We start from the raw sequence: 21,978 nt of genomic DNA, 5'->3' as shown, positions 1-21,978 counted from the left end.
ACTTCCATGTGTGAGTACGCATGTGAGTGCTAGTGTGTGCAAGTGAGAGTGTGCGCGTGGGTATGCATGTGTGCATGTGTGTATGTATACATGTATGCATGTGTACATGTACATGTATTCCAATGAGTTTTATTAGGCTATTCTAAGAGTATGGATGAGAGGTTTTTTTCCAGGGATGAGGGCAACTTACCTTGGCTACACCACTGTAGAAAATGCCTCTCCTTTTCCCAGTCACCAATAACTGCCTATAGATTCTCAGGGAGTAATGTGGGGGGATGGAGTTCATGAACCCTTCCCCCACCTATGATAGAATGTCAACAGGCCCAACCTTATACATATTTTGTGTAGGTGACCATAGCTGCATTGAGTTCAAGAGTGTAACAGCCATACAATACTCAGAAGACAGCATTCTGCAACACCCCAGCCCTTTCTCTGGCTCTTACACTCTTCTCCATCTTCTGTGATGTTCCCTGAGCCTTGTGTGTGTGTGTGTGTGTGGGGGGGGTGATAAAGATGCCTTTTAAGGGTATTTATTGCTAAAAATAACTAAAAGTGGTTGTCGCTGGGTGTGGTGGCACACACCTTTAATCTCAGCACTTGGGAGGCAGAGGCAGGAGGATCACAATGAGTTCGAAGCCAGCCTGGTCTATCTACAAAGTGAGCCCAGGACAGCCAACCCTGTCTTGAAAAACAAAACAAAAACAAAAACAAACAACAACAAAGAAAAAAAAAAGAAAGAAAAAGAAAACCAAAACAAAAGGTGATTGTCAAGACAGGCCTTTGGTGTCCCCGAGTCCCTAGCACGTAGCTGGCTAGGTCTTTACTTACTGAGCTAAAGGCACACAGACCTCTCCGTTGGGGGACCCATGCATCTTGGAGCACCAGGAAAATCTGAAGACTGGTCACACAGGGTCTTTAAAGAGGAGCCAGTGCTGCAGTGAAGACTTTTTAGGACACAAGGGGCCCTCTCCGTGGCCTGGGTACCACAAGAGGGAGCCTGCCTGATGGTGGCTGGGCCATCTTGCCCTTGACACCTGTCAGGCTCAGTGTGTCTGCGGCTGTTAAGAATCCTGGATTTCCATCACTCCTATATCGTGTTTCTTTTTCTGTTTCTTCTGCCTGTGACATCTTGATATATCTCTAAGTAAATATTTCTAGTCTATAAGATGGAGCAACATCACTTATGTCCCAGGACCATGCTGGCCAGGGGAGCAAGAGGGGTTGGAAGCACTCAGCACAGTGCTTGGTGCCAGGGAGCAAAGATACCCAGTAGTCTCTACAATACCATCTTGGCTTCATTAGGGACCTGGACCTGTGTGCTAAGGTGGGCTGTAGGGAGGGCTTTCCCTAGTGCAGGCCACAGGTAGGATTTATATTCAAGAAAAAAATCTGGACTGGGAGAGATGGCTCAGTGTTGAAAACATGTACTGTTTGCAGAGGACCTGAGTTCCATTCCCAGCACCCATGTCAAGTGGCCCACAGCTGCCTGCCAGTTCCATGGGCATCCAGTGCCTCTGACCACTTAGGGCACCTGCACTCATGGGCACCTACCCAGCCCCACTCCAAAATACACATAATTAAAAGCAATACAAACAAACCGTACAGCAAACATTTGGCTAAAATTTGTCTGTTTTCATTGCCAGTAGACATGGTAGTTTTAAAAGTCTGGGGGAAAAAAAAGACTCTCTTCCCCTCCAAAAAAGAGGGAACATGCTGTGGGGCTGAGGAACTTCCCAGGACTCAAGCTACTGCCAATGTGAGCCTCAGGACAGGACAGTTTCCTGCAGGCCATCTGGCTAGTGTCCATAGTGAATGTCGTCTTCAGACAGGACGCAAAGCTGCAGCCATGTTTCCATGCCTCCTCCTTCCCTCTCTCCCTGTCTTCCTTTCTTTGGCCTCCATACTCATGCATGCACATGCAAACACCCCTCACAAACCTCTCTCACACAATACTTAGATATAAATTAAGGAAATAAGGCAGAACATGATAGAAGAAGACATGTAATGTTGACCTCTGGCCTATACACACACACACACACACACACACACACACACACACACACATATATGTATATACATATATGGCCTTTACACACATATATGTATATACATATATATGGCTATATATATGTGTGTACATACTTGCACATAGATGTGAACACACACACATTCATCCAGGTCTGGTGATACATGCCTGCAATCTCACCTACTAAGAAGGATGGTAAGACTTAAAATTCAAGACGTGCCTTGGCTACAGAGAGCCTTCAAGGCCAATCTCAAATAAAAAAGTAAAAATAAACAAAAGGATTGGGAATGCAACCCGTAGTCGGGAATTTAAGTAGTAGATTCAATCCCAGCACACAGACACAGACACACACACAGACACACACACACACACACACACACACACACACACACACACACAGTTTCAAAATAAAGACTCATAGCAGGGACTATCAAGCAATGCCAGGCACCAGGAAGTCATTTTGGGTGACCACCGGAGTTCACTTTTGTTTAAAACTTGATTGGCTGGGTATGGTGGCACACACCTTTAGTCTTGACACTCAAGAGGCAAAGACAGATGGATCTCTATGAGTTCAAGTCCAGCTGGAGTTATATAATGAGACTCTGTCTCAAAAAACCAAGCTAACCAACAACCAAATAAAAGCTTAAACTAAATTTGCACAGACTGTTACTTCATATGTTTGTAATTATAATTTAATTTTGCTTTTTATCCTAGGCCTCAGGAGGTAGAGGCAGGCAGCTCACTATGAGTTCAAGGCCAGTGAATTCCAGGTCAGGTATAGCAAGATTACCTCTCTCTATATATCTGTCTGTCTGTCTGTCTTAGTTAAGGTTTCATTGCTGTAAAGAGATCATGTTCATGGCAACTTTTATAAAGGAAAGCATTTAACTGGGGCTGACTTGTCAGTCCCTTCTCATAATGGTGGGCAGCATGGCGGCATGCAGGCCGACATGGTGCTGGAGAGGGAGGAAGGTGAGGGTTCAACATCTGCATCTGCAGGCAGCGGGGAAGAGACAGCAGGCCACTAGGCCTGGCTTGAGCTTCTGAAACTTCAAAGCCAACCCCCAGTGACACACTTCCTCTCACAGGGCCACACCTACTCCAAAAAGGCCACACTTCCAATAATACAAGTCTCCGAATCTATGGGTGCCATTTTCATTCAGATCAGCACACTATCTGCACGCACACACACACACACACACACACACACACACACACACACACACACCCCTAAAATCACAAGTCATTGACGGACATTCAGAGATCTATGCCACAGGGCATACATATCCAAGGTACCTGAACAATCGTTATTCATTTATTTCATGATTTTTATAGGAAACCATTTTGCCAGAGGGGAGGGAGTTGGGCTAAAGCAAGCACCATGGGGCTGGTAGATGGGTCTTGGGCAGGGTTGCGCTGTCACCATGGCATCCTCAGCTCCTGAGGAGGGGGTATCTATGTAGGTGCTTACTGCAAGCAGCAGAAACCTGTTTAGGCTGGTTAATAGTCTCAGGTTGACAGCATCCAGAATGACCACTGGGCTTGTCTGGCATATATATATATATATATATATATATATATATATATATATATATATATATATATGGTTAATTAAGCTGGGAGACCTGCCTTTACTGTGAGCAGGGCCAGCCCATGGGGTCCTGGGCTACATTCAAAAGGAAAAACCAAGCCGAGCACCAGCCTTCATCTCTTTCTGCTTTGACTGTAGATACAATGGAGCCAGCTGCCTCAAGCTCCTGCCACCACGACCCCTGCCCACCCCCCGCCATGATGGACTCTCAAACTGTGAGCAAAACAAACCTCCATTCCTTGTACTGCTCCGTCAAGCGACTTATACAGCGCTCCAAGTGAACTCACTCAACAGCTGAAGGGCCGGGTCCTCCGTCCTGCCTCACCCTTTCTGGAGCGGGACATAGAGGCTTCCTGGAGGACTTGACAATGTCACCAGTCCTTAGGGCTGTCCCCTTAAGCACAACTCTTCTGCCCCATTTAAGTGACTGTTTACAGAGAAGTCATCTAGCTGAGGTAAGTGGTCGCCATGGATCTTCCAAGGCCCTGTGGGAGATTCGTATTTACGCAGTCTGTGCTGTGCGTTCTGTGCTTTGCTGGAACCAGGGATCCTGGGCTTCAGCACAGGCCAGCTGACCAGACTCTGAGTGGGCTGCGTTGGGAAAGGGCATCTCTTAGAGTCTGACACGCCATGCTTACCCCAGCTTCATGAACTTGAGCAAGTCCCCTGCCTTTTGGGACTTAGCTCCCTTCCTTTGAGAACCTGGAACTGGGGTGCTACCGTAGGGTCCCCCCAAGCTGGATGTCCCAAGGATGCCCAGGAGATGGTACAGCCCAGCCCCAGCCGGTGCTAACTGCTCAGTAAGAGATGGCTGATGCCAAGGGCTGCGGCGATAGCCCAGGAAGGAAAGTGTTTGTCAGGCAAGCATGAGGACCTGAGTTCGGATCCGCAGACCATCTAAAAATCTGGGTGTGCACACCTGTAATTCTAGCACTTGGGAAACAGAGACAGGAAGCTATCTGGGGCTTGCTGGGCTACCTGTGTTCAGTGAGAGATCTTGTCTCAAACAACTAACAAATAAATAAGACAGAAATGCGCTAGAAGAGGACACCTGATATTGACCTTTGGCCTCTACATGTGCTGGCACACCCACACCCACACCCACAAACAGGTATACCTGAACAACACACCGTTGAGACCATGAGGGAAAAAGAAAGACAGAGAGAGCAAGTCACATCCTAGCCTCTCTCAGGCAGCCTCCTTCATCAGGGGGGCTCTCTCCCACCTTAATCCAGAATTTACCACAAACCTTGCCTCAGGGATGGCCTTTTCACAGGGCTGGGCTTCTTCTAGGCTCACGTTTCTCTGATGAGCAAACTACCCTGAACTGGAATGCCTGGAGGAAGAGGCGGACTCTGTCTGCCCCCCCTACCCTCATGAAGACTTCCTCAAATACAAGTGGTCTCAGACGAGAGGGAGTCTGGCGGTTCTTGTAAAAAAGCAAATTGCTGTTTTCATTGTTAATGACCACAGGAAGTAATTTCTGGACTCCTGTCTTGAAATCCTAGTCTATCTGTAGACTCGAACTTTCTTTCCATCATTCACCCAAGGTCTGGGCCAGCACCCAATAGGACCAGGTCTTGCTTTCTTGGCTCTTGTTTAACAAGGCCCCTGCTCTCCTTCAGGGCTGCTGGCTAGGCCAGAGATTTCAGGCACTTTAGATATATTGTCTCTTACGATTCTACAGAAACCTCTTGAGGGAGGTTTCCACTTTACTGTACATCAGAGAAGGTAAGCAGCTAGTCCAAGATCACACAGCTTGCAAAAGCCCCAGCTGGAATTTGAGCTTGGCACTAGCTACATTCAGAACCTCAGCTGTAGTTTCTTCATTCTCTGAGGGAAACAGGCACTGTTCTGGGAGCTACAGGTCAAGATGACCACACTGCAACACACTGGCATGTAAGAGAGAGAGAAAAACAAACAAACAAAACCAAACACACGTGAAGCGTAGACCTAAATCAGCAAGGCACCTTATTGGCACTCTGACGATGTCAAGAGTCTGATCCGGCTGCTGCTGAAGAGGCCTGGAGTGTTCTCACGTGAGAAGGGGTGGTTGACTGAATAAGGTGGATTACGGAGAGGGCTGGAGAGATGGCTTCACAGTTAAGAACACTGTTGATTTGCAGATGAGCAGGTTCAGGTCCCCCCACTCATATGAGGTGGCTTACAACTGCCTGCAACATCAAATCCGGAGCCGATGTCCTCTTCTGGCCACTTCAGATTCCTGCATGCAAGTGATGCATGTGTGTGTGCTTGTGCGCGCACACACACAGACACACACATAGACACACACACACACACACACACACACACACACACACACACACACACACATAAATAAACCTTTAAAGAATTGCATTTACAATGTTTATAGGAGAAGCCCTTAATCCACAGAGGAAAATACAGTTTGAATGTATTTTCAAGCTGAGACAACCTTTTCCACACTAATAATTGATAGACTGCTCTCAAATTGTTCTTATTTGTTCATTAACGTAAGTCCCCCGAGGGCTCACTAGGCAACACTTTATTAGCCCGGATGAAGTAATATATTTTAAAGTAATAAAATGACATTATTTTAAAATTATTTTTTAATGTGGACTTTCCAGTCACTGACTGCCCCCCTCTCATAGGTCTGAATTAGTGAGTTTTAATTGTGTGTAAAAAAGCAATAAAATCATCATTACAAAAATGATGGGGTGCTTCACTCACAGCAGGCACCATGCAGCTCTTCCACTCTGCCTCGCTGAGCCCACACAGTGGGCACTGCGCACCCTGGCTGCAGGGCCAATGGGCTTGGCTGGGGGGTCCTTATCCAGAGCCCACGCTTGTGAGCGTTGTAGTGAGGGTAAAGGTTGGGTTTAGCATCTCTGAGATCACAGTCTGCTGTACCCATTGGATCGAGCCAGACATGAACAGAAGGTGTCGATGAGTGTGATTTTTTTCTTTCATGTATAAGTATATGTAATATACATGTCAGGCATGTATACATGTGTTTCCAATGTGTGTAGGTACATGTGTATGTGTGGTACATGTACATACACGTGTGTGGCTGGTGGGCCTGTCCATTGAACCCAGAGCTCTCTGACTGGGCTTTTTGTTGTTGTTGTTGTTGTTGTTGTGGTTGTTGCTATCTGGCTTGCTCTGTGATCCCCCCGCCTTACAAGTGCTGGAATTGCAGGGTGGGGCTGCCATGTCTGCCCGGCTTTCACATGGGCATGTGAGATGCTTTATCCAGTGAGCCACATCCCTAGTCCTGATGGTTCATATTGATTGTCAACTTGCAGGATCTACAGTCACCTAGGAGACAAGCTTCTGGGCAAAGCCTGGGATGATCTAGACAAGGTCCTTTACGGGGCAAAGATTCCCCTTAAGTAGGGCTGCATCACTTCAGGGCCTGGAGGCCGAGACTAAAGAAACACAGGAGATGAGCTGAACAGTAGCATCGCAGGACATCTGTCCCCTGACTACTGCGGGCACGGTGTGACCGTGCATGCCTTCCCTGACACGGTGGGCTGGACCCAGAACAAACCCTTTCCCCCTTAAGTTGCTCTTGTCAGGTATGCACGCATAGCAGCAAGATAAGTAATCAACACAGCTGCTAAGGCTGACTCTTTGGGCCCTGTAGACCGGGGTTAACAAAGACAGCCGACTATGAAAGAATAGAGACACGCGTGAGACAAACGCAGCTTTCCGTGGTCTAGGACAGAGTCGACACCTTGGGCCAAGTGGTTGCAGATGTGTGCTTGGTGGGCACACAAGGCCGATGAAAAGGAGTGTGGTGGCCAGTTTCATGTGTTGACTTGCACACACTACGAGGACCGGTGGCTTTAGTCAGACACCAGCCCAGATGTTGCAGTCGGAGTATTTCATGACCAAGATTGACATTTAAATCAATCGAGCCCATTGCTTGTTTCTTTGTAGGAGGGTCTCACCCAACGGCTGAAGGCCTTCAGAGTGAGTCTGAGGTTTCTTAAAGAAGAGAGAATCCTCTGGTCCCCAGCATAGACATGCAGTGTGTTTCCAGGCTGACACTGGGAAGTTGACCTAGAGATCGTGATCTCCAGCAGGGGCACCTTACCCTTTGCCTTCTCTGTGGCATAATGGCTGATGAAGAGTTGTCTCGAGCTACACTTAAGTGCAGGGACATCCTACCCATGGCCCAGGCCTTGCTAGACCGTGGCTGTGCTTATTTTGCACGGCAGCAGGCACATCATCTGCTGTAGACATCATCTACAAAGTTCGTGCTTGAGAATCATGCACCCAAGTTATAAAAATTGCAACAGAGCCCACTTCATACTATTTTAAGTAAGTTTAAAGTTTCATCCTGGCCCGCATGAGCTGTTAGGCTGGTTGGACACTCGTGTCTACATTGTCTTCCCAAAACCTTTAGGCAGTGGCCTGCTCTGCCGACACCGTGTGGAGCCAGTTCACGACTGTCTCCCCTTTTACATTTTGGCCCCCTTCTTTCTCTGCATATGTAAATCTGTGCACATGCTCACACACTTCCACATAGGCACGAACACACACACACACACACACACACACACACACACACACACACACACACACACGCATGTGCCTTTCATCTCTAACTGTTTTACTTCGTCTGGGTTCTGAGTAGGGCTGGCCTAGGGAGGCTATTTTTCTTGTGAGTAGTTCTGACTTTGAGCTCTAAGTTGGGGATGCTGGAAGCAGCTTCTGCAGTGAGACCCATGACGCAGAGAAGCCTGTCTAACCAGCAGCTCTTTTCTGAGACAGGGGTCTCACTAGGCAGTCCAGATTGGCTGGAACTTTAAATCCTCCTGCCTCAGCCTCTTGAGCGTGGGATCACAGATGTGCGCTACCATGCTGGCTCGCTAGCAGGCTTTTGTTGCTGTAAGCCGTTCCTCTAGGTTGTCTGTCAACAAGATATACTCTACTGTATTTTGATCTCCCTGAGGCAGAGGAATCATGCTATTTTTTTTTTTTTTTTGATTCTCTTGGAAAATGAATGGAGGGGCTGTTATAAAACTGGAGCAACCCAATGGGGGAATAGGTGAGATGCCCCAATTCTCCTCCCAGTCTAGGTGCCATCCTCACACTATGGCCCTGGAATGCCAAACAGTAGAGGGCACCAGAGGCCTGTTTCTGTCATGACAGCTTGTTTTGGTGGCATCAGGCATGTGTGTGGGCGAAGGTGGTGCTGCTGCTGTAGGAGGTGGCACTCAGTCATAAACAGGGAGCGCTCAGGCCTGCTGTTGTGTTGTCACCATAGTTTCGGGCAAGTGACTGTATGAGTCTGACTTACCACCAGTGTGCTCCAGAGAACACCTAGGACCAGGATCTGGAGGTGTGGGTCACCATGGCTTCTCAAGAGCGGGTTTTAGATGAATAGTTGCTTTCTCTCCTAGACAACTATGTATTTCACTGCCATACATCAAGCCTGGGAGGACAAGCTAGGAGCCTCAACAGAGCGGGGCGCAGTGGACCACAAGCCAGGGCGCCTGGCACAGCGATGAGGCTGTCTTCCAAGGCTTCTTCTTTCCAGGACCTTGAGTTTCATCATCTCATTTCTGCCCACTTACTGCCTTGCTTCCACCTCTGCACAATGTCCTGGTTTGGGCAGGAAGGAAAGGATGGATTTTAGAGAGGGCGGCAAGAGGCAGTAACAGTTTTCATGGACAGATGCTGCTGAGGGTGGGGCGATGCAGGGGTGGGGCGATGCAGGGGTGGGGCGATGCAGTGGTGGGGCGATGCAGGGGTGGGGCGATGCAGGGGTGGGGCGATGCAGGGGTGGGGCGATGCAGGGGTGGGGCGATGCAGGGGTGGGGCGATGCAGGGGTGGGGCGATGCAGGGGTGGGGCGATGGTGTGGGATTGAGAGCTTTATCTGTGCTCCGCTTTGAACAGGCACTCTTGGCAGCTATGTGTGATCTGCTGAGCTTTGCCCCCTGCCCCCAAGAGCTTCAATATCTCTCTGCAAAAAGGGGCTCAAGGTCAGATGAGCCTGGACTCCTTTCTAGTTCTTACACCTCTGGGTCCTTGTGTTGAGGGTCAGGAGCAGGGAAAAGGGTAAGCCAGGGGACTTACGCCAGCTGTGCTGTTGTGCCAGGAGTCGGTCCAGGCCCTGCACCTGTTTAATTTTCTTTTACCTTTGGCATGTGCTTCTCCACATCACTCAGGGTCAAGGTCAAGTGAAATCTGACTTGGCTTTCTAGTAAGAGAGGTTGTCAATGGCACCACGTTTCCCCTACTCCCCCTTTCTGCCTTCTGTTGGTCGCCCACCGTCATTTACCTCCTGGCTGTGGCCCGCCTCACAGGAGCAGGAGGTCTCTCTTCCACAATGTCAGGCGTGATCTGTGGGCAGTCACCTGGGGACGGATGGGGATGGGCTGTGCAGTGGGGTGGGGGGTGCTTCTGTATGGAGTAACCTTGTCATCCTTCCTCCAGGGTGGCCAACTCCTGAGGCTCCAACCTCTTTGTAAGGCCACTCCTGGGGGAAATGGCTGGAGAGGTCTCCTCAGGCCTTCAGTCTGTCTTCCTTGGCTCATGGCCCCGGATGCTTGGGGGTTGTAGTAGAGAGGGAGACCACTTCTCTGATGTCTCCAGCACTCGCAGAATTTCACCCTTGTGGTCTAGAGTTCTGCAGCAGACACAGAGCTAACCCCCCCCCCCCCCCCCACTGAATGACTCTCAGATGCCTGCAACCTCCTTAGGGCCCCTGAGACAGGGTGCTGGTGTTTTCCTCCTATTGCCTCATTGGAACCATCCTTCAGTCCTTGTGGAGTGTCTTGTTACACCATCAGGCCCACCCTGCGTCTGGTTATTTATATAGGCTCAGCGGGACGCAAGGCCACCAAGGATGAGACATATGGAGATGAACTGAATGTGGTCCCTGCGGGGCTGGGAATTGGTGGGCATAAAACCAGGAAGTAAGTGGCTTGCCCTGGCTCTGCGGGAGCTTCTGGAAAGAGCCTGGCCCTGCCTGGGAGTGAGACAGGGGTTGGGGCTGGGAGGTTGGAATCTGGCCTCTTTGAGTTAAAGCTGAGACACCCAGAGAAGAGGACCTTCTGAGGCGGGCCAGGTCATAAGTGGGCAGGTATGGGGACAGTGGCCTATCTGTGGCTGCACGTGCTTGGCATGGCTGGAGTGAAGGCACCAGAGTGGGGATGAGGCTGGAGACTAGACGGGCTTTGGGTGGAGGGAGTAAAGCAAGCCTGGGGGAGGTGTGGGGACAGAGAGGAGCTGCTGCATTGGTCCAGGGAAAGAGGGGGATGTCAGGAAGATGGGGAGTCATGGAGATGTCCCAGGAGGGTGAATGTGAGATGGTGACAGGGAGGAGGGAGGCCATGAGGAGGACTTCTTGTCCCTACCTCTTATAGCTGGTTGCTTGAAGCTGCTTGAAGCCGCTTGTCATAACAGGAGAGGGTAGGGATAGGCAAGTACTCAGTGCTCAGCAAAGCTTTATCTAGTGGCCAGCTGCAGGGGCTGTAGTGAGAAGTGTTCCTTGTGGAGGACCAAGCAATGTCCTCTGCGTCCTTCTAAAGTCCCTGTGATAAACCAAAATTTGAGTCTATTGAAGTTTGCGGGGGAACCAGTGAGTTTACTAGGCTCACTTACAGAGCATGGGTGGGGTTGACTGACAGGATCGTGGGTGGCCCCAAAGCAGCTGCGCTGAAGTCTTCACCCAGCATGGATGATGGCATTCCCCAAAGCTGCGTGTGTGGAATACCTCTTCCTCAACCTTAAGCTCCAACTTAACTCCAGACCCCAAGAGTAAGTGCAAACGGGGCAGAACCACATACAACTGGTGGGAAGAGTTGGGGCACACTCAGGAGAGGGGCCCATGACCCCCTATTCACTCTTACGAAGGACTGTCTAGACTAAACAAAGCCAGCCATGATGTTCTTTAGCAAGCAGGCCCAGCTGATCTCCTGAGGTTGGTGGCTGTTTGACTCAGAGGATAGTGCTTTTCAATGGAGCTGAAGGAGTCAATGAAAAAAAAAATCACGTTTATTTATTGTAGATGTGCACGTGCACATGCACACACGTGTGAGCCACAGGGCCCATGCAGAGGTCGGAGGACAACTTTTGAGAGTCAGTTCTTCCATCATGAGGGTTCTGGGGATTGCTATCAGGTTTTTCAGGCTTGGTGGCAGGCCCCTTTGCTCACCGAGCCATCTCTCTGACCTGAAACTTGATTTTAAAGGTGATTTGTGCCTCACCTCTACCATCTCTCTCCACGCAACAAGTGAGTAAAAATGAGAGAAGCAATGGATGGGAGTTTCCAGTTCTTCTTGTGAATCTGGAAATTATGACCCAACCTGGGAAAGGTGTGAGAGTCATTTGGAGCGGCATGGATTCTCACTGGATGGTGGGGGGGCTCCTTCCCCCCCCCCCACCCGAGAGGTTTTCCCGAACTCCCAGCCTCACTAGTAAGCCTCTAGGCTCAGAGTAGGCACCTAGGGAGCACTCTATGTTGCTATGCTAAGGAAGCAAATGCCCCTGCTTTCAGGGCTGGGCAGCTTTGCACTCCAGGCGAAGGCAGTGGCCACGGGGCGGGAGGGTGGAATCTCTCTATCTGCAAAGCAAGGTTTCCAATTTAACAATCACAGAGGTGTCACAGGGATCCTGTGGGATGATGGATCCAAAGGCAGTGTGAAGACAAGGAAGCAGGAAGTGCTGTGTGGATGGGATTTTCCTGGTCCATTCATTCACTCCTGCGTTCCTTTGACAGCGAGTGGCAAAGCATCTCCCCAGGTCCTGTGGTCACATCTTGTGGAGTATAGAGCGATAATAGAAAGGCTTTAGAAAAAGAGCCTGCCTTTAACTTGCTCCTGCCTCACCACAGGGGAAGAGGACAGACTCAGGTGGGTTGGCAGGCAGTGTCGTGTTGGGAGGGTGCTACCTGAACTGAGGTTAGACTCAGGGATGCCTGGGATTTCCCCTTCTGTTTTGGGGCAAGGAGTGCAGAGGCAGTGAGTGTCCTCTGTTACCTGGCAGCAAGGGTGCATTGGTTGTTGACTTAGGCAAATGTCAGAGTCCTCAGAAGTGCAGAAGCGGACATAGAGCAACTGTGGCAAACTGTCTTTGACAGGATAGCTCGGAGAGCCCTGTTTATGGATACACAGGACCTGGGTTTATCTCAGTGCATGAACTTAATTTCAATGAGACTCAGCTTTCCCGTTTGTGATGTGAGGCTCACTGCTTGCTGGCATTCTTGGAGAAGGCAAAGTGGGCGCTGTGGGTGGGCATTTCCCCCCCCCCCCCCCCCGCTGTCCCCACAGCCTCGTGCTGGGTCTGACATAGTTGATGAGGTCTAGCAGGTGTGCCAGCTGCCTTAGCCTTCCCCAGTCCTCTGCAACTGAGTACTAGGCTAGCCCCCAAGGCTCCCATCCTCTCCAAACACGGCCACCAGACAGAACCAGGAAGGGTGTCTGCGCTAGGCTTTGCTTTTGAAGTAGTCAGAAGGCAGCACCAGTGGACATGGAGAGAGGGAGGAGCCTAGGAGTCAGCTTCACCCCCACTTCCTGCTGGTGTCTCTGAGCTTTTTATTCCTTCCCAGAAAGCCCTGGGGCTTTAGTGTAGTTCCCTCAATAACCGTCTCCCCACTCATTCTGATGGCTGTGGTGGGCTCCTCTGGCCCTGAGCCTGGTTGGGGAATGGACACTAGCCTTGCCCTATGTATCACAGGAAAACTAGCCCTCTGGCCCTTTGTACTGGGGGCTTCATCACCCATCAAGGAACATGAACACACAGGCAGTGACATACCAACCAGCAAGGAAGGGAAGGGTTAAGCCTTAGGCTCTCTGCTGCCTTAGGCTCTAACACTTAGATGCCCTTCTGGACCCTGCTTCAGCCATGCTTTTTTTGTTTTTGTTTTATTTATTTTTTTGTCTTTTTTGTTTTTGTTTTTGTATTTTTTTAATCTGTTCTTGTCTCAGCCTCTGTAGCTTCAGGGGAATTCTGGGTAGGTTGGTTACTTTCTTAGTCACCTGTAACATGATACGTGACAGAAACACCTTCAGGGAAGAATTTATTTAGGCTAATGTTTCCAGGAGCGAGTCCCAGCGGCTCCACATATCTCAGTGGTCAGAAAGCAGAGAGGTCAGGAAAGAACCAGAGTGGATAGCACCTTCAAGGCTGCTCTCCAGAAAGCTACTTCTTCCAGCTAGGCCCTGCCTCCTAAAGCTGCCACACCTCCTCCACTTGGTGCCACCAACGGGGGACCAAGTATTTAGACAAATTACCGGTGGGGGACATTTCACATTAAAACTATGATGAGCTAAAAAGTCTCTCCTGATTCTGGGCCCTTTGACCCCTCATGATCATCTGCTTTTCTACCTTTCTGCTTGACTGTGGGCTCTCTGAAGGGAGGGAGGACTACATGTCCATGCTGCCTGTGTCCTCAAGGCTATCATAGGCCTGGTTTGTAGGAAGGGCACAGAGAGTCTTAGCTGCAGGCCAGAGGAGCAGTCTTCTGGGTGACTGGCTCTCAGCATCTCCCACGTTGTGTCTGTGGTGTCCATTGGTTACCTCATATAGCTAACGTTGTTCATTTAAGACTTCCTGATCTTCCTCTTAAAACACCTTGGGATATATTTACACACTGTGTCCCCTAGTCTTCCCCTTTCAGATTTAAATGAGGATGGTTAGCCAGTGAAAATGGACAGATTTTTTTTTTATCCTGTCACATCTCATGGAGGGAGTACCCAGAGGATTCTGGGTCTCAGACTTGTAAAACATTGAAGTAAGAGGAGGCCTGGCAAGTGTATCCAGTCTGATAGGCCGTAGGGTTACACAGCTGTTCCAATGGTGGCCCTGTTGAGTGATTTCAACAGCTTTGGGCACTAAGAGAATCTGGAGGAGCAAGGTGGGCACTGTTCAAGTGCAGGGTCCCACACAGATGCACCCCATCTACCAACAGGCATTTCTAGAGAAGTTCAGATTCGTGAGGCAAAGGCTGTAGGCCAGTGGTTCTCAGCCTGTGGGTCTCAACCTCTGTGGGGTCAAATGACCCTTTCACAGGGGTCACCTAAGGCTATTAGGAAATACAGATGTTTACATTGCAATTCATAATAGGAACAAAATTATAGTTATGAAGTAGCAATGAAAATAATTTTACGGTTGTGGGGTAGGGTCACCGCAATACGAGGGACTGTATTAAAGGGCCTCAGTATTATGAGGGTTGAGAACCACTGGTCCAGGTGCTATACAGTCACTGGTTTTACAGATTGAACTTGGCAAATTTAACAGCTCAGGAATGATTTCAGGGTCCATCTCTTGCTGCCATTTGTAAATTGGCTGAGGTCAAACAATTCTTGAAGCTTAAGATTTCTGGTGTGTGTGTGTATGTGTGTGTGTGTGTGTGTGTGTGTGTGTGTGTGTGTGTGTGTGTGATGTGAGTGAGGAGAACAGCTAAACTAAAAATAGAAACTTGGAGTTGCTTAAAGTGATTAGCTGTGTTTGGTTGGATTGGATGGCAAACCTCGTCTGCTCCATTAGCACACTGAGGGATCCACAAAACTCTTGAGACCAATTCTTTGGAACTACTTACATGATGCAAACCCCCCCAAAACAACTAAAATATCCTTTAATAGGATTATGTATACCATAAGCACCATAATGATGCTATATATATTAAAAATAATTACTAATGATAATGTGTGCTAATGTATTGTGTTTTGTGGTGGTTGTTGGAAAAAGCATAATTTAATAAGTAAAAAATACAGAGTGCAGAGTTGTTTTAGTGCAAATTCATTTATGTAAGTTTTTTAAAAAAGCTTCTGCACACAGCGGGGCTATAGCTCAGTTGGTGCAGTGCTTGCCCAGTGGAACAAAGCCTTGGGTTCCATAGTCAACACTTCATAAGCTGTGTGTGGTGGCACGTGTCTGTCAACGCAGAAGTCAGTGAGTGGAGGAGGAAGACCACAGGTTTTAAGGTCATCCTTGGCTGTTATGAGTTTAAGGCCACTCTAGGCTATAGGGGACCCTGTCTGAAATGACAACAACAACAAAAGGCTTTTGTGTGTATGTCTCTCACAGAGGGAGGGTGCCTAGAAACCTGTTAGTGGGGCTCACTCACAATCTGCACCCCTGGGCCTCAGGTTCCTCACCCACACAGTGAGTCCCATAACCTGTGTCCTTCACATAGTGATGCCCCTTTGGGACCTCCTAAGGGCAGGGCGCTGGCTAGGCCAGAGAGCCCACAGGAGAGCGAGTTATGGACTCTACTTGTCAGGTAAGAGGAGCGTGGTCTATCACGTCTGAGCTCCAGCTTTCTGCAAGTTTGCAGCAGCGGAGACCTCAGCACAGTCCCTGACTCCATCTCCTGAAGTTAGACCCTAGGACTCTGACAGCTGACTAGGCATGGGCAGGAGCCTTGCAGGGACCAAGGGCTCTCTAGACTTCTCAGGCTTCCTGGCTCCTGCTCCTGCTGCCTAAGTCCAGATGTCTTTCCAGGGAGGTAGCAGGAGAGGCCCGCTTCCCTGGAGGGCCTCTCTCTTCCGGCCTCTGCACACTCTATTGACTGTTGAATTGCCTTCCGGGAGTGAGGCCTAGACACCCCAAATCAATTTGCTAAAAGCCAATTTCCCAAATGATCAATTCGTTGAATGACTAATTTGCCATGGGTTGAGGGTTCTTTTTTTTTAACGCTGCAGTTTCCCAGCGACCACACACAGATGCTCTGGCAGGGGGATTCTGCATGAGTGTCATTCCACATTCCATATTTCAGATTGTACAAGCAAGTGTGCCCCAGCCCAGGATGCCTGGCTCTGCCTCTGCTCAGGCTGTGAGGAGAGGTTGCCTTCAAATTCACTTTCTGCTGTCTATGTTTTCTTACACGTTTGGCCCCATGTTGGTCTTTAGCTATTAGCAGTGATTGTAGATTTTTGATGGGGTGAAGGCACAGGCCTAACTAGTGTCAGGGCTCAAGACTGTGCATAGGGTCCATAGAAGGAATGAAAAACGATACATCCTCAGTAGCTGGGTTTATAATCTAGGCCATATACATGTATATATATATATGTATATACACATATAATTGTTTGAGATAAGGTATGTATATATGTACATCTATGTGTATACATCTATGTGTATGTATATGATGTGTGTGTGTGTGTGTGTGTGTGTGTGTGTGTGTGTGTGTGTGTGTGTTGGTCCAAATGAAAATGACCACCATAAGCTCATATGTTTGAATGCTTGGTGCATGGTTGGTGAAACTGTTTGGGAAGGGTTAGGAGGCGTGGCCTTGTTGGAGAAGGGTGTGTCACTGGGGTTGGGCTTTGAGGTTCAAAAACTTGTGCCATTCCCAATTAGCTCTCTCTCTTTGTTTCCTGCTTGTGGATCAGATGTAGCTGTCAGTTACTGTTTCAGTGTCATGCCCGCCTGTTGCTATGCTCCCTGCCATGATGATCATGGGCGTTAGCCTTCTGGAACCATGAACCTCTAAATTAAATGCTTTCTTTTATAAGTTGCCTCAGTTATAGTGTTTTGTCATATGAATATAAAAGTAACTAAGATTACATATACATATCTCATATACATGTATATATGTATATGCATGCATATATTTTTTTGAGATAAGGTCTCATGTAGCTCAGGCTAGCCTCAAACTTGATATGTTGCTGAGATGGCCTTGAACCATGTCTGGCTGTTTTAGTGTGGTGTTGTGGGGAACGGTTCTATGCCGGGGCTTTGTGCACGCTAGGCAATCACTCTACCAAGTGAGCTACATCTTTTAGCCTTTGTGGTCATATTCTTATTTATTATCACTTAAACTTAACTTGTGATGGAAACTGAGATACCAAACACTTTTAACTGAGAGATCTGTGTTAACTAGCAGTCTGTTACGGTAATACAGTCAACTTGCTGGGTAAAAAGTTTATTTGGCTCATGATCTTATAGGTTTCTTTCTATAACTGGTAGGTCAGATTGAGCCTGTGTTGAAATAGGATGTCATGTGGACAGCAGGTGTCAGAGCTTTCTGTTCACCTCACACCATCCAGGAAGCAACAAGGAAGAGAGAGGAGGAGACCAGCATCCCACAAATATCTTGGAAGCTGCTTACTCAGTGACTAATTTCCATCCACTTAGACCCACCACTCGAAGACTCTGCCACCTCCCAGTAGAGTGATAGGCTGGGGACCTTTGGGGACATTCATACAGAGCAGAGCAAGAGTAAACCTTTTATTCAATTACCTACTGAGTGTCAGACTCTGAGATTAGTCAGAGCCACCTGTAGTGACTCAAAGCCATCAGCTTAAATCTTGCACAGTGCAAGAAGATCAATTATTGTAGCCACCGATTTTCCTGTGTCTGTTGTTTATTGCTCTCTCTACACCTTCATCTCTCGCAGGCAGCTCAGGAAAAGCAGACACGTCCCACATGGCTCTGTGATGACATGTTCTTTTGTCATCAGCTTCTCCTTCTTAGTTACTCTCAAATCTAGTTGTAGCTGTCTACGCTACGTCTCTTTTGAAGGCTACCTCACCATCTTCCTTGTCTTTTTATGTAACCACAGTGGAGTCTTGAACAGAAAACTGTGTAGATGAGTTTTGAGCAAGTTAGGTGTGTGTGTGTGTGTGTGTGTGTGTGTGTGTGTGTGTGTGTGTGTGTGTACAAATATGTATAGGTACCCACGGAAAAGCTAGCCAGGTGTCTTCCTTTACTGCTCTCCACCTTATTTTTTTTCTTTAAGATTTATTTATTATTTATACAGTATTCTGCCCACACGTGTGCCTGCCCACCACAGAAGGCACCAGATCTCATTACAAGTGGTTGTGAGCCACCATGTGGTTGCTGGGAATTGAACTCAGGACCTTCAGGAGAGCAAATGGTGCTCTTAACCTCTAAGCCATCTCTCCTGGCCCCCTCCGGACCTTATTTTTTGAGGCAGGCTCTCTCATGGACTCTGGAGCTCACTGTTGAGCTAGACTGGCTGGCCAGAAAGCTCCAAGGTTCCCCTTGACTCTGCTTCCACGGTGTTGATGACGGGCAAGCGCTTCTGCACTGCTTGTTTGTTTGTTTGCCTAAGGTGGGTCCTGAGGGTTGAACTCAGGTCCTCACACTTGTATGGTGTGTACTTTGCTCACTGAGCCATCTTCCCAAGTTAGCTCATTTTGCTCAGCCTCAGTATCTTCCTCTGCAGAGCATGGCTGAAGACACATACCCAGTGTGCCTTCCGTGGGTGTGAAAGGAGACTCTGAGAGGGAGAATGTCACAGTTCCTCACAGAATGGTAGAAACGGAGGGTAAATCTGACTTGAATCTGCTCTATGGGCTTGCAAGAGCTTGTCTCAGTGTGCATCTTCACTCACAAGAGAGACAGCCTTGGCCAAGGTTCTAGAACAGAGACCTCCTTTGTGGAGGAGACTCTCCTCAGGTTCTCTACCTGACGGGTCATCCTGGCCGGAAGCCCTGCTTCTCCTGCAACCTCACCCCAGGCTCCTCTAACCTGTAGGACTCTAAGCTCCAACCACACTATTTCCAGACTTCTGGAATGTTCCACATTACTTCCCATCTCGGGACAGGCTGTTCCTACTTTTGTTATCTCCCTGCTACAGGCCATTTCTAGGTCCCCAGGGGAAAAAAATTGTTTTCCTGTAAGCTTACATGTCTTTTCCACAGGCAAACAGCACCCCCCCCCCGCAGCCCTGAGTCTGTAGAGATAATGCTATTTTTAAACTTATGTGTTTATTTGTTTATTTTGCTCATACGTGCGTAGGCATGCTCGTGCCACAGTGTTTATGTGGAGGTCAGGGTGTGGTGCTAGTTCTCTCCTTCCGCCTTCCTGGGGGCAGAGCTCAGGTTCTCTGGGGTGAAGTGTCTTTACGTGCTGAGCCATCTTCGCAGCCCCCCCATAAATCAATTGCAACAATAATTAACTTGTGCTTGGTCAAGGTCTTCCCTTTTCCTCTTGTGGGGTCATTCTCATGCAGAGGCTATGTCTGTCCTGTTTGCCGTGGCACGCCGGCATTTAGCATCGTGCCCATAATGCAGCGGGGCCTCAGTAGCCACCTGCGAGTGAGTAACTAGTGGCTGATAGTGGCCGAGGGTCCACTTTGGCGCAACAGTTGTTTCTCTCCTTGGCTCATTGATTCATCTCTCAGATCAGGCCTCTGCCTCTGCTCTAGGGGCTGCACTCAGTCAATCTGTAGACGCCTGTGCGGTTTGCAGAGAGCAGCCTGAGCGACAGAACGTAAGGTCTGTAAATTCTTGGAGCAGGGAGACAGCTCTGTGGTGGAGTAACTTGTTGGGGGAGGGGGCAGCGCGTACCAACGGCAGAGGAAGACCAGCCCTGTTCAGCCATTAGTCCTACGAGGACCTTGGCTATCCCTCTGCGCTCAAGGTTGTGGGTGCCTTAGGACCCGGCACCTCAACCCCAGCTAACTCCTGTTGAGAAAGGGTGGCGACTGCCAGGGTGCCTCAGGGTTGGTCTTGGGCCCCACTTGCCTGGCTAGGCAAGGGGTGAGGGCGTACTGGGCTGGCATGGACTGCAGCCCTGCGGCTTCAGCGTCTCACGGGACCCTGTCCTCTTCAGCCCTTGCCTGCCTGGCCTATGCTTCCTGAGGGGGCACCTCGGCACACCAGCTTTGCATTGCAGGTGTGTGGAAGCAGTGTTGGTTCCTTTCCTCAAGGCTTTTTCTGTCATAGAGCACAGCGCATAGACTGGACATTTACCTCTGCCCCGGAAGTGTTTTACACGGCCGGAGAACACGGGCGATAATGGCAAGCCGGTTCAATGCGGCCTTTGCAAGACGGGGGCTGAGGCCAGAGGTAAGTATCGATGCCCCTGACTTCAGTTTGGGATGTTGAACGTCAGTGTCACAAGCCATGTCTATTTATCCAGTGTGAGAGTCTGTGACAAACAGCTGACAGCTGGGCCCCAGGGGACTAGGAATCAGGACAGAAGCCTGAGGCGGGAAAGCTTGAGCAGGCTGGGAGCTATTTCTCTCCTACTACACTGGCCTCTGATGAGCTATCTGTGCCTCAGGGTTTCCTGGGGTATTGCAGCCTGTTCTTGGATACTACTGGCTGGGAGAGCTGTAAGGGCCCTACCACAAGACAGGGGTGGGGATGCCTGTGGGTAGGGTGTTCGTGTGGTCCTCAAATTTGTAGGCCACAGTCCTCAGCCCCGCTGCAACTGATTTTGGAGATGGGGATGACAAAGAAATAATTAAAATTAAGTGACGTCATCAGGATGGGGCTGGTCTGATGGATTAGGCTCCTTATAAGAGAGACACAAGAGATTGATCAGTCAACCAATTTCTGCTCCCTTTCGATCAACCAATCTATTTCCACCCCCCTCTGTCTCTCTCTCTCTCCCTCTCTCTCTCCCTCCCTCCCTCCCTCCCTCTCTCTCTCTCTCTTTCTCTCTCTCTCTCTCTCTCTCTCTCTTTCTCTGAGTTCTTTATTTTTGTGTATATGCAGGTGTGATTTTGTGTGTGTGTGTGTGTGTGTGTGTGTGTGTGTGTGGTGCGCGCACACACACTGAGGCCAGTCTCTAGTCCCTCAGATGCCATCTATCTTGTATTTTTGAGACAAAGTCTCTCACTGGCCTGGAATTCACCAATGCAGTAGGCTGGCTGGCCAGTGAACCCTAGGGATCTACCTTTCTCGGGGGCTGAGATTATAAATGTATGTCAAAAAATGTGTGTGTGTGTGTATGTGTGTGTGTGTGTGTGCATGCCCATGCATACATGTGCATATGTGTATACACATGTGTGTGTGTACATGTGTATGTGCATGCATGTGTATGCATCACACATGATGTGTGTGTGTGTGTGTGTGTGTGTGTGTGTATATCTGTGTCTGTGTGTGTGTGTACATGTTATTTCTGGGGACTGAGCCCAGAATCTTGCCTTGACACCACCTCATGTCTCAGCCCTCTCCATATGCTCTTGCACAGAGGGACCTGAAGATAGAGAAAGAAGGCCGCCCTTTACCAACCATCAGCAGAATGTGCTGGAATTTTGATCTTGGATTTCCAGCCTCCAAGACTGTGAAGAAACCAACTTTTTTTGCTTAAAGCACCCAGCCTATAGTATTTTGCCATAGTTGCTTGCACCAACTAAAGTAGAAAGCCTGGCTTATAAAGTCACTCTGTAATTGTAAGGGTGTGTGCTAGCACATGCCAACTTGGCACAAATTAGAGTCATTTGGGTAGAGAGAAGCTCAGTTGAGAAAATGCCACCATCAGATTGGCCTGTGGGCAAGCCACTGGGGCATTTTCTTGATTGATGATTGATGTGGGAGGGCCCAGCTCACCGTGGACAATGCCACCCCTTGAAGGAGGTCCTGGGGGCTACAAGAAAGCAGGCTCAGCAGGTCAGGAGATATAAGCCAATTAACAGATGCCTCCATGGCCACTGCTTCAGTTCC

General features: G+C 49.0%; 1 long non-coding RNA gene across 1 annotated transcript in view; it reads left to right on the top strand.

Annotated features, from left to right (window-relative positions):
• LOC311597103 overlaps positions 1 to 20,666 on the top strand; it is a 36,136-nt gene extending 15,470 nt beyond the window's left edge. Inside the window, exons 4-6 of the long non-coding RNA XR_014779091.1 lie at positions 2,741 to 2,796; positions 3,756 to 4,072; positions 20,251 to 20,666. This is a non-coding gene — a long non-coding RNA (uncharacterized lncRNA). The remainder of the gene's footprint in view (positions 1 to 2,740; positions 2,797 to 3,755; positions 4,073 to 20,250) is intronic.
• Positions 20,667 to 21,978: the final 1,312 nt, after the last annotated feature.

The sequence above is a fragment of the Acomys minous genome (assembly GCF_964271855.1).
Source record: "Acomys minous genome assembly, chromosome: 5".
Classification (NCBI taxonomy): domain Eukaryota; kingdom Metazoa; phylum Chordata; class Mammalia; order Rodentia; family Muridae; genus Acomys; species Acomys minous.
The sequence above is the reverse complement of the archived record's forward strand: the minus strand, read 5'-3'. Positions and strand labels throughout refer to the sequence as shown.